Source organism: Sodiomyces alkalinus (assembly GCF_003711515.1).
Source record: "Sodiomyces alkalinus F11 unplaced genomic scaffold SODALscaffold_1, whole genome shotgun sequence".
Taxonomy (NCBI): domain Eukaryota; kingdom Fungi; phylum Ascomycota; class Sordariomycetes; order Glomerellales; family Plectosphaerellaceae; genus Sodiomyces; species Sodiomyces alkalinus.
This window is the reverse complement of record NW_021167079.1, coordinates 2831636-2845655: the sequence shown is the minus strand read 5'-3', so window position 1 is coordinate 2845655 and position 14020 is coordinate 2831636.

The window sequence follows — 14020 nt, the reverse complement described above, 5'->3', positions numbered from 1 at the left end:
TCTTTTAGGGTAATATCCAGCTCCGTCCTTCTCTAATTAGTATACTAGATAATAGTTATCGTAGCAGGTTATCTAATAGAGGTTAACGTATAGTATTTCGTCCCTATAAATTTCTAGGTATCCGATAGCGTTAATTTCCTTCTAGGGTTTCTTTCTTCTAATCGTATTAGCCTATTATTACGATTATTCTCTCTTAGGCTATTAGTAATTACGCGTGAAATAGCCTATTTTATCGTAATTATAGTATTTAACTTTACTTATATCTTTCCTACCCTACTAGTTATTTTATCGGTTAATATTATTAAGCTTTATAGAACTACTATAATATCTATATAAGGTGCTCCCGAATTAACGTGGGTATAGCTACTTCTTACCGGTATTAGCTTAGTTTCTCCTATAGTAAGTAGCGTGTATTATAGTATTTAAGCCCTAGCGTTTCTTTATTCGTTATTTAAATTATCGGTTATCGATCCGAATAGCTATAGCTATAAACATACTAAAATCGTCTAAGCGGTTAAGCTTATATAGTTCGTCCTTAACTTCGTCTTTAAGTCTATAATAGTATTAGTCTATAAGGGGTTTATTATTATAGTTAAGCTTCGAGGCGATCTATTAGAACTTAGCGGTATAGTCGGCTACCGACTTAGTTTATCGAAGCTTTCTAAGTCGTTAGGTAGCGACCCTCTTCTTATCGGGTTATCTAAAGATACCGCCGAGTCGCTAAGCGAAGACCTCGAAGTCGCCGAAGATAGCCGTAGTATTGTCCTCCCTCTTAGTAGGATTATTAAGGTGCTCTAAATAGTCCCTGTGGATAGGCTTAAACCACCTATAGGCGTCTCCCGTGAGGAGTACTATAGCGTAGAGAACTTTCGCCTCCTCCGTGTTAAGGGTGTCCTTATAGAATAAGAAATACCCCCGGAGATAGGTTAGGAAGCCTTATAGCTATCCCCGAGTCTTATCGTACTTAGGTGGCTCTGGGTATTTATACCTTAGGTTACTAGGACGTGGTGCCTTAATCTAAGCTCGGAGTTACTGGTTCTCTTAATAAAGTTATATAATTTCATTACGTATAGCTTATATTAGGTCGGCGGCCGTGGTGGCCGATATTCTAGCATTACTAGTAGCGTTACCCGTGGTATTAGCGTTATTCGATATATTACCTTTTATCGAGAGAGTACTGCTTATTAGGTGTTAAGGTCTACTTACCGAACAGGATCGATTAAAATATTACGACGGCTTCCAGTCCTCTATAGTATAGCGGACGATAGGGGACTAGCGTTAAGGTTTTAGTTTAAAATAAGAAGAGGATATTAACTAAAGAGTAGTAACTATTATTCGTAGTAGTCTAGTCGTAGTTACGTCGTAAAGACTAGGCGTCTTCTTTATAAGGTAGGTTTAAGGGTAGAATAGTAGTCTAGGTGAAGACTTAGATTAATCAATATCTTATTCTCTAGTAGAAGTAAGACCTAGGATACTAAGGTATATATAGTGTGTTATTCACTCTTGCTTACTAGGCCCTTAGTGATCACTCCCTATATTATTCTAAAGTATCCTTTCCCTGTATCACGTGGCCTAACACGTGACTCCTTCCTGAGTTATCTTCTAGTTATGTCTTAGTGCGGCGTCACGTACCAGGGCATCCTTCCTGCATATTATGTGTTGGGCCCGTTGGTCGTAACACCTTCCTATTTATAAAGGAGGTAAAGCCCCTAACAAAGAGAATTTATATAGCCTTAAGGGCGATACCACGAAATTAGGGCTAAGGATATAAGAGGTATATCGCGGATGCTTCTTATATAATAAGTACGACTATATAATAATAACTAATTTACACTAACTATTTATCTTTTTCGACTTTTCTATACCACTATTAGCCTAATCACCCTAATAGCCTTTTAGTCTTATATTTTCGAAAGGACCGGATACTATAGGATAATTCTTAGATAAGAGCGCTCGAGGCTTTAAAGAAAGAGGAGGATAGTATTACTAGTATAGCCGCGGTTATAATAAGGAGGCTATAGTAGCCTAAGAGGAGGAAGTCCTAGGATCTTATTAAAAAAGTATACTATCCCCCTAATTCTAAAGGCGTCTTTACTATATAGAAGCCTAAGGCTCTTAAGGTTTACCCTCTTAACGATATTCCGTTTAATAGAAGTGTCCCCGATAAAGACCCCTATTAAAAGAAGAATATCCTTATAGAGATTAAAGAGGAAGACTAGGAGCTAGAAGATAAGCGGTTTATTAGTCTAATTATACCGAAGTTTTCTAAAATTATACCCTATTCGCGCCTTATACCCAAAAGACTCAACGCTATCCTAACAACCGTTAACCACTTAACCCCTAAGGAAAAGGAGCTCCTTATAAAGGTCCTCCTAAACCGCGAGGTAGCTATTACGTAGGACTAAACTAAGTACGGCCGCCTTAACGAACGGTTAGCCCCTTTATAGAAGATTTAAGCGGTTCTTTATAAGGCGTGGTAAGCGAAAAGGATCCCTATCCCTAAGGCTTTAGAGTCTATAGTCGTGCAGATAATAAAGGACCGCCTTAAGAAAGGTATAATCGAGGAGACCTATATAGCCTATTATAACCCCTAGTTCCTAGTTAAGAAGAAAGACGATAATATACGGCTTATTAACTCCGCTACTAAGATTAACGTAATAACCCTTTAAGATACCTTTATACCGCCTAGGGCCGACGAGTTCTCCGAGGATTTCGCTATATATAAGCTTATATCCCTCTTAGACCTCTTTTCCGGCTATAATTAGGTTACCCTTAATAAGGAGTCTCGAGATCTAACTACCTTTACGACTATTATTAGACTCTTTAGGATATATACCCTTCCTTAGGGGGCTATTAATTTAGTAGCCTAGTTTATACGTATTATAACCCGTATTCTTTACGACCTTATTCCCTAGTACTATAGACCCTTTATTAACGATATTATAGTAAAAGGACCGATAACTACTTATAAGAATACCCTAATTAGACCAGGAATTCGCCGTTTTATAGCTAAGTATATCGCTAATATCGATAAAATACTCCTTAACGTGGAGCTAGCTAGAAGTACTATCGTAGGTGTTAAAAGCTAGTAGTATTAGAAAGTAGCCACTATTATAGGCTATATCTATAGCACTAATAGTCGTTCCCCTAAGTAGGCTAAGATAGTAAAGGTCTAAGAGTAAGAGAGGTATAGCACGGTTTCTAACGTTTATTCGTTCCTCGGTCTTACTATCTTTTATAGAGTCTGGATTTATAAGTTCGCTATTATCGCTAGACCCCTAACCGACCTACTACGGAAGAATACTACCTTTAAGTAGGAGGAGCCTTAATAACACGCTATAGACGCCCTTAAAAAAGCCCTTACTACTACCCCTATCCTAATCACTATCTAGTACGGCAAAAGCGTAGGAGTTATCTACGTTATCGTCGACGCTAGTATAGATAAATAGGGTAGAATCCTCGGATAATACGTTAAGAATAAAAGAGCTATAGCACGATACGAAAGCGGCCGCTAGTCTCCTATAGAGAGGATCTATAATACTAGTAAGCTAAAGCTAAGGTGAGTCCTAAAAACCCTTTAGCGCCTACGTAATTACCTTTATAGGGTTTACTTTATCCTTAAGACCGATACCTAAGCCCTCTTATCCTAGTTAAAAGGATCTACTACTAACCTCCCTAATACCCTAATCACTCGATAACTCGCCTAGATCCGGCTCTTCGACTTTAACGTTAAGTATATTAAAGGATCTAAGAATACTATAGCCGATAGACTCTCGCGAATACCCGGAATACCCTTTAATTAGGCTAACGACGATATTAAAGGAGACCTAAACGACTTTATAGATAATAGAATCTTCCTTACGGAAGTAGAGAAGTAGTTCGATAACCCTACCTTAGCTAATAATATCCTCGATAAGGACCTTACCTAGAGTTAGTTTTCCCGATAAGTAGCCACCTTTTTAATGACCTTTCGCGTGCCTAGGGGAATAAATCCTAAAGAAGCCCGTAAAGTTAAAGATAGAGCTACCCGTGTATTCTTTAAGGATAGACTACTATAGACCCGAGTAACTAAAGCCGATTTAACTCCTAAACGCTAGATTAATGATAAGGACACCTAGGTTAACCTAATCAGGAGAGCCTATAACGAATCCGGATACCGAGGAAGGTAAGGCACCTACTATCGCCTCGCTGCTAACTACTTCTAGGATAGTATCTATAAAAGCGTTTAGAGGTTTATCGAGTCCTATTCTAAATATTAGGACCGCCGTAGCCGTTCCTAGGAGGACCCCCTAATCGTAATAAGCCTGCCCGAAACCGCCCTCCCTTTCACCTAAGTCAGCCTAAATATTTAATATCTTTAAGGGTAGTATCTTATAAAGGCCCGCTATATATTTATAGGTTAGGTTAAGGCCTAACTACTAAAGAAGAATACGTCTAAGGCTATTACCTCGTTCCTATAAAAAGATATAATCTATAGGTATAGGCTCTATATAATCCTCCTTATAGATAAAGGTCTAGAGAATAAGGGTTATATAATCGAGCTAAACTATCGTTACGGGACCACTTAAAAGCTCGCCTTAGCCTACTACCCCCGCGCTAATGGCCTTAACGAAGTCGGATATAAGGCTATTACCTATACTCTATCTATCTAGTCGAAGCTTTACCCTAAAGCCCTTTATAAGATCCTCCCGATAGTCCTCTTCGCTAACCGTATAACGGTAAGAGCTTCCACTAGCCGAACCCCTTTCTTCCTTCTATATAGCTATAAGACTATTACCCCGATTAAGACGACCTGGCTAACCTAGAAAGTACTAGACTAAGGCCGCGTTAAAACCCCTAAGAATAAGATAATACTTCGGTTAAGGGCTTTTACCTAGCTTAATACTAACCGATAAGCTATTATTACTATAATTACTAAATAATAAGGGCGACGGATAGCCTATATTAACGCTAGCCGTGTCCGGGTACTCCGTAAGTAAAGGCTATAAGTTAAGGATCTTATACTAGTTTATAATACTAAGAAAGCTATCGATATAAGCCGTAAGGCTAAGCTCAACTACCGCTAAAACGGCCTATATCGTATCCGGAAGGCTAATCACGGTAATACGTCCTTTATCCTCGAGACTCTTACTAAGGAAGAACTAAAAGGGATTACTTTTACCGCTAACCGCCTAAAGAAGCTTATTAAAAATAACGATAGGTATTAGGAGCCTAAGGACTAGACTATACTTAAACGGGACTATAGCGAAGAGCTTAAGATTATATACCCTGCCCGAGGAGCGCCTATCACCGAAAAAGTCACCGAAGCACCCCTTTTACCTAGCGAGGACCCTAAGAAAGATACTAGGGCCGAGGATAACGTTAATTCCCTTAATTATACTATTAACGATATTTTACACTGCTCCGAGAGACTAAGAGAGTTATTAGGGGAGTATTATAAGAAGCTAGAAGAAGAGTTAAAAAAGGTAAGGGAGTCTAGTACTATTAAGGTGTAGATTCTATAGCGCCTAGATTTTAACCCGAGTAAGTACGAGGATTATACTAGCGAGCTATATTTTATTCCTTATTATTATTTCCCCTAATTTCCTTTATTTTTAAAGCCTATACTCGTTAGGAGGCTAGCGTGTAGTCTTAGGGCCGAGGGTAAATAGAGCTAAGTCTTTTATCTACCTAGAGTCGCGAGGTACGCTAGTATAAAGGGCGTAAACCTATAAATAATCTTTCTAGCCACCACCCTAGTCCGTTTCTTTTTTAAACTTTTACCTTTATTACCCTAAGCAGAGGCACTATAAACCTGCCTAGACTTATTTCCCCGATTAGAAGACTTTTCCCTATATTTATTATTTATTATATTTATAAGTAAGCCTAACTACGTGGACGTTATAGAGATATACCACTATACACTCTCTTTTCTATAATAAGTATAGGTTTCTTTTATTATAATCTTAAATTCTTTACTTCTATTCCCCTAATCACTGTATAATTTATCGGACCTAAGCTAAATTACACCTAGTTTAATATAAGCTACCTATTCTACGGAAGGGAGTTATAGTTAGGAATAACTAGTATAGGGACGGTTACTAAAAGATATAATATAATCGAGAGAAATACCGTTAAAGGCTATAAGCCGTAAACCGTAAATCCCTTCTTTACTAACCCTAGTACTAATAACTTATTAAGTTATTACGTTAATCTTAAAGGCCGGTTTTAGAAGTATAAAAGCCACCCCCCCTTCCTACTACTTAAAGCCCCTTTTCCTAATCTCTATTACTAATCGCTCTCCCTATAACTAATATTATACCCCTATTCCCCTGACCACACCTATATATACTACCCTTAAGCCTACTATACGTAAGTTCTTTATCCGGAAAGAAAAGACTAACACTATACCTATCACTAGAAGAGCAAGTTCAAGACACTAAGTCAACGGCGTTAAAAGCCCCGCTCGAAAAACCCCTATTAAAGAAAAATATAATATCACGACGATAACGGCGGTAATAATAATAAAAACCGGAAAACCCGGGAATTCCCTAGTTCTGTTAGCCTAATTAAGCGACTGCCGGCCGCTGCCTATAAATCTTATTCTTCTTATAAGGGCTTTATTAGTAGATAGTCCCGTAGAGTCCACTTATATAGAGTAAAAAACGGATTATTATAAAGAAAAGAAAAAGAGGAGAAGATAAGCCACGAAGAAGACCTCCTTTTATACCCGTTTTCCCCTAATCTTACTACCCTACCCTGCTTTCCCACGTAATAGCTCTTTGTTCCCCTTAACTACGCTAGAGACTTAGACTCGGAAGCTTATATCGTTATAATTTACTACCTACTACCCGATCCCTTCCTATTTCTTAGCCTTAGCTACCCTATTTAACTATAACTATACTCCTATTCCCCTAATTACTATAAAAGATACCTATATCCCCCCCTTCTTTACTTCTAACCCGGTCCTTCTTCGTAGTCCTTATACTCGGGGATATACACCTTAATCTCCCTACGCTAGATATAAGCCCCTACAGGAAGAGAGATTAGATAATACTTAATAGTCTCCCCTTTTTAATACTAAGCGCTATCCTTAACCCTCTAGCAGTAGCTATCTAGTTTAGTCTAATACCGATATATTAGAGCTAGAATTATAGCCGGAGTGCTATCTCGCGCTAGGAGATCTTAACCTCCCGAAGTATCGCGTTACTAGCGAGCCACCTATTAATAAACAGCCTTTATATTAATAATATATACGCTATGCCGAGGGGACTATAAAGGTCGGTGACTATCGTTATAAATCGACTAAGGTAGTACTATATATTACTTAGGAGAAGGATCGGGGTAATTAACGCCCGGATATTTATCGTCTAGCTAGGATACCTTCTAATTACCCTACTAAAACTATCCTCAGAGGATATCGTCACGATATATATAAGCGGACTCGTGAAATTAATAGTTAGTATAGTCCGGGAACTCCTTACTCCCCTGGAAAGATACACACTCGAAAAAGAGGTATAAAATCTTATTATTAACTCGATTAGTTATAGCTATCTAATATTCCTCGTAGTACTAGTAAGAGACCTTATTAACGGTGCCGTATACCTAGATTAAAAGCGCCCTAGTAGTATAAGGCCTCGAGATAATCTTTATAAGATATTCCCTTTAAGGGCTAGCTATATCCTTCGCTATAAAGATTCGACGACAGAAGAGAGGGGGGCCGTTACTAGCCTTTATCTTTATAAATAAGCCGACCTTAATATCCCTAAGGTTAAGAAGAGTATCCTAGACCCGCCTAGTAATAGCCGCCTTACTTTTACTAGGAATTAACGACTATAGGAAGTCTAACTTAACGTATAATAAGCCGCCCTTATTAGCTACTTTATACTAGCTAAGATAGGAGTTTACCTATAGGTTTATTAGTCTTTAAATAGCCTAATTAGGGTAACCTATATATAGAATCGATAAAAGCGTACCACTATATCCACGGGGGTTACTCCGAAAGAGTATTGCTTATAGGTCCTAAGGGGTAAATAAGCCGCGGGCCAGAACCACGGCGTTAGTTTAATAGACTATTAATAAGTAACGGCCTTCTTCCTTTCGTAAGACTCGGTCTTATCGAGTATACTAATCAGCCGTTTAGTCGCTATAATTACTATTATTAGTTATTATAAGTATAGATAGCGGTTAGGTTTATATTTACCTCGATATTACGGTGGGAAAAAAGGAAGAAAAGAAGGGATACCGCTAGAAAGCTCGCCTTTTATACTTAAGGGATTAAGCGATTAAGGGAGGCTACGAGCCTCGTTACTACTATAAATTATAAAGGCAGCTATTTAGTTAAAGTAGTTATAAAAGGGCCTTTACCTACTACGGCTTAAAAGAGGAGTAATTCACTATTTCCCCTTTTAGATCCTTTATCCCTAAGTCACGGCTACGCCTATAACTAAATAACGTAGGAGCTATTTCGTCTAATCTTTTCGACTAATTAGAGCCTAGATTTTAACGTCTTTTTCCTCATCGGGAACCTTCCCGCCGAGTTAAAGAAGTCACTATCGCTATAACTAAAGCACGTCTCCTTTAACTAAGCAAAAGACTCCTTTATAGGCAGTAACTAAATAGTAACGCTTACTATAAAGGAACCCTTAAGATAAAGACTATCACGGAAGAAGGCACTTTCGAGCTTATTAGAGGAGGATAAATATCCCTCGACCTTAAGCTCTAAGGGTCTCTTTTCCTCTCTTTTTCGCTCCTTAGTTTTCGACTAGCCCTTCGCTCTCGGATATTACCCGTAGCCACTAACCGCTATTTTATAACGATAGCTTTTCCTATTTCTTTTTAACTATTTTTCGACGTCTTTATACTTAATCAGGCTAACCTGCCACGGCTTCTTACCCCCCCCCCCCCCTCTCTCTCTCCCTCTCCCGCCGCGCATGCCGCCCTCGCTATAACTAACTACTAGGCCACTACCTCCGTAAGGAACTTACTTAAGCGCTATATTCACCCTAAGGCACACGCCATTATTAATTCTTATACTAGAGGCCGTATAGAATACGTCCTTAAGAAAAGTAGATAGGCTTTCCCCTCGATAAGTCTCCCTTACCGCCTATTCGACGTATCCGATAACGACCCCCTTTTCTTTAGGTTTACAGTAGGTAGTATAAAGGACTAGTAAGTAATTTAATAGCTCCTAGGATCTATAAAGAGAGAGTATATAGGCGGAGAAGTTATAGATAATATAACCCCGTTAACCCCCTTAGTGAAGATTCGTGGAGATAGTATCGTGGCTGCCCGTATAGCTTTACTAGCTACGTAAAAAGTGTATAATAACCTCTTTAAAAGTAAGTAGTTAGAAAAGTCTACTATAGAAAACCTAATTAGGGTAATAATCACTAGATAGATCGGGGATACTAGGCCTAAGGCCTAGATTAATAATATTAACTCGTAGGGCTATAATACTAAGAAGAAGAGGTTTAACTATCTAAACGTAAGCGAGAGAAATCTTTTTAGGATTATAATATCCCGGCTAATTCCCTTTATATACTATATTAGAGGTAACCACTTTATTAGCCTAATCTTAGATTAGGAGACGTGGGTTATATATGTATACGATAGTATTATTACGGCTAGCAGACCTAATATGCACTAAGAATATACTAGTATATAACGTACTGGGGCGGTCAGCGCACTAGGGCGTAACCAGAAGATGACTCAGGATAATGTCACGTGCTAAGTCACGTGATGGATAACCGGTATAGTGTGCACCCGCACAGGGAACCTATTAGCATAGGAGGATCACTGGGATCACCAGGGGTTACTTAGTCCGAGAAGTGATCCGGCGTGATCCCGAACCAGGAGATTACTAGGATACCCGTGATCCCGTAGATATATATACCAGCATATCCTAGGTCTTACTTCTATTAGAGAACAAGACATCGATTAATCTAAGTCTTTACCTGGACTATTAGTCTACGCTCGACTCTACCTTATAAAGAAGACGCCTAGTCTTTACGACGCAACTACGACCAGACACTACGAACGATAGTTACTGCTCTTTAGTTAACATCCTCTTCTTATTTTAAACTAAAACCCCGACGCTAGTCCCCTATCGTCCGCTACACTATAGAGGACCGGAAGCCGTCGTAATAAGTATATAGCACGACGGAGGAGCTAAGAAGCGTTTATTAGAAAGCTTCTGGGGAGCTATAAGTTAGCTACGGTATATTAAAGCCCCTAAAAAGGCTATAGATAGCTTAGTTAGGAAGTTTTATATCGTTCTAGGCCCTTAATAGAAGGATAAGTATTCGTATAGCCTATTTATTAGTAAATAGATTCGTTATATTATTTAGGAGGGGCATTTATTCCCTGCCTTATCCCGGCTATACCGACTATAAGATAGCCGCTATTACGTTAACGACGTAACTAGCTATACTAGGTATATTAGATATAGCTAGTTAAGTTACGTAGGCGAATTCTTCGGCTTCGACTATTAACCTAAGCTTAAACTAGCTTCTAAGTAGTCTACCCTATCCCCTAACCCCGCTCCTACTACCGCTCCCGTTACTACTCCCTCCTATAATCCGCCTAAGATAACTAGTTTTGCGCCTATTAATGAGAAGTAGAAGCCTATTAACCCGCCTAAGGGTCCGAAGACTCCGAAGGCTCCTAAAACGCCCCTACCTACTAAGCCGAAGTCCTCTTCCCCTAATTAAAGGGTAACTAAAAGACTAGCACTTAGTGAGAATAATAGGGATATATTCCCGGAACTAAGTAATCTCGAGCTTACTACCCCTAAGGCTAAGGAGGTCGGCGAGAGTACTCCCTCGATTATTAAGCCTATACCTATAGCCTCGTCTAAAGCCCCTAAGGTTTATATCTTTAAGGGTTCCTCTAATTAAAAGGTAACTAAGCCTAAGGAGTAGATATAGTAGCCGTAGCCCGCCCTAGTTAAGATTAGCTTAGCCACTAGTTACTATACGCACGAGGGAGAAGACCTCGTTAAGTTTTCTATAAGGATAGATATATAGAGTAAGTAGGAGAAGGACTAAGTATACCAGGACCACGGTCTAGAAATATCCCGTAGCCTGCTATTCTATAGGCTAATTAAGATAAAGAACGTACTGTTTAGACCGAGTAACTATAGCTAGGAGGATTAGGTCTAGTTATTTAATAACCCTTATAGAGCCGCTTTATAGGATACCGCTATTAATAGTAGTAAGTATCTTCCGCTATCGCGAGTAGTGGAGTAAGGAGGCTAGCGTTATTATAATACCGCTATTAAATAGGAGGCAGATAAAGCTACCGTTAATCAGGAGGCTAAAAAAGCTAATAAACCAGACTATATAGTCGGAGGAAGGACTTTACGAAAGCGTAAGTAGAGGTATATATAGAGGATTAGATAAAGGATATCTTAAGGATATAGTCGATAAAGATAGTAAGAGAATAGTATATATGGAGGAATAGGAACTAAGAGAATCCCTAATCAGGTATACGTGGAAGACGGGGTAATTAAAGGGATAAGGGTATATAATAGCTCTTTACTTAGTTTATTTACTTATACCTGCTTATTTTGAGGAGTTATCTACGCTATAAGAGCGTAATCGAGATAACTAGGGCCGTATTATAACCGCGTAGCTACGGCGTTAGAGTGGTTCGGCAGACGGTTATATAACCCCCCTTTTAAGGCCGCTGGATCCGCTACCCATATATATATTAAGGACAGGCTCGGGATATCCCTATTAAGGAATTAAGACATAATTATCATCCTCTTTTATAATACTTATTCCACGTTTAAGGTATCTTTCTAGTTTAACTTACGTTGCCCTGATTAGAATAGTGACCACCGATCTACTTCTTCGCAGAAGGTTATAGCGCTGTTAGTTATGTTTTGGTTATGCATCGTGGTTTTACTAGACTAACCTCTTTATCTGATCTTTGTCTTGACGATCTGGTGCCACTACGTCTTTATACAGTTACACTACCTTATAGGTTATAGTAGCGTTATAGGTTATTAACTGTCTACTCTATCTACGCCTTATATTATTCCTTATAAGCTATAGCGATATCGTTAACGTAGAAGAATAGAATTAAACCGCGGCGTAGAAAATAATACGGTTTTTACGGCATTATCTAGAAGCCGTCCGCTAAAAGGATAGCCGAAAAGTGCTTTTACTAAAGTAGTAAAGACTCCTTAAGTCTATATAACGCCTTTTTTAGGTGTAAACGACTCCTAAGAGCTAAAAAGCCTAACGGCGGGTATATAAAGATATTATAGCGGAGGGGCGCGTGTATAAACGCGCTTATAACGTTAAATTATAATAGCGTAAGGTTAAATCGGGCGGTGATAGCTATTAACGCGCGGAATAACCGTCCGGCTAGTGTTACTACGTATATCTTCTTAAGGGAGGATTAATACTACTAATCTCCTCGCACTATAAGCCTTACCTTATATTTATATAGAAACCTATACTTATCGAACTTATATATTATTACCTATATCGAATTAAGAATCTAATATCTATCTGCTACGGACGCCGGCACCCGTATCTATAACCCTATCTCCTTATAGCTCCGCAGGTAATCTTCTTATGCCTATCGGAATAAGTGGCCGTAAGGGTATAAGGGTATATCGCGAGGGTTCTTCGGAGGAGGAGGGAGCTCTTTACGGTGGATTTTTATAGCCGCCGGGGTAACCGCCGGAGTACCCGCTAAAGTAACCGCCGGGGTTATATTTCCCGAGATAGCCTCCCGGGATATACTTCCGGTAGCTATTACCGGGGCCGTGAATTCGTAGGGTATTATTAAACGTCGCTATAACGCTATAGGCGTAGACCTTTTTAACCGTAATTTAGTTAGCGGACTCGTATTTAATATATATATATTAGGGGCGTAGCGGTTAGCATTAAATATAATAACCTAATAGTCTCTTTTCTAGCTATCTCCTTACCGAATTAGTTACGCTCCTCTATTTAATAGGAGCCCTATAGCCGTAGCTATAGGGGTATTATAGTACCGTGTTCCGTTATCCTAGAACCCTATGGCTATAGGGGTATCACGGTTTCCTAATAGAACGGCTACTATTAGCGCTATAACCGATAGCGGGGTTACTAGTAGAGTAAGAAGTAGTGGATCGGGCGGAAATAAACGGTAATCAGGCGCTATACCGGCTAAATCACACTATTTATAACCTAAATCTTATTCTAATTACCTTAAGATAGCCTCCTCTACCCCTTTACGGCCGGGTATTACGGACTATAACCTTAATGGTAAAGCCGTTAAGGAAAGGGATCCGGGGGCGTTTATTCCCGGATCTAATAATTCAAAATAAGCAGTTATATAAAGGGGGGGTCCTTAGCTTATACATCCGTAAACGGCCGTGAATCTCTAGCCCTCTTCTACTTAATCTAACTAATTAGGTCTTCTAATTACTCCTCGGTTAATTAATAGAGGTTATCCTTAAAGGTAGCGATATCACCGTTAAAGAAGACGCGTTCGTTAAAATCCATATCGCGTATTCGAATAACGCGGTTATAGCGGTATAGGCTGGGCACCTAGATACGAAAAATATTAGTGGAATTATAGCCGATAAGGTAGCCGATATAGGCATGAGGAGCAATACGATTTACTAGCTTATTAACAGCCTTTTAGGCGTCCTTTATTATCGCGTACGCCTTATAGCCGTAGGCTTAAAGGTATAATAAAATCGGCTTCCTTTTAAAGAGGACCTTATATAGCGTTTTCTATTCCTTATTATACTGCCTTCGTGGCGTGCGGTTATAGACGTATGTAGCTATAGGAATAGCCTTAGGCTATATAAACAGTGGTAGTTTTACGTGGATATTTATCGTATAACCCTTTAAAATAACCACGGCAGCAGCGTGTTCGGTACCCCCGTTCTATACTTAAGTATCGGTAGCAGATACCTCTAAAAGGATACCCTCGCTATATAGGAATTAGGTGATATCGTGGGATTAAGTTAGCTTATTATTAGATTCGAAAACGCGTACCTTATAGTCTAATTAGCGGTCCACCTAAACGAGGA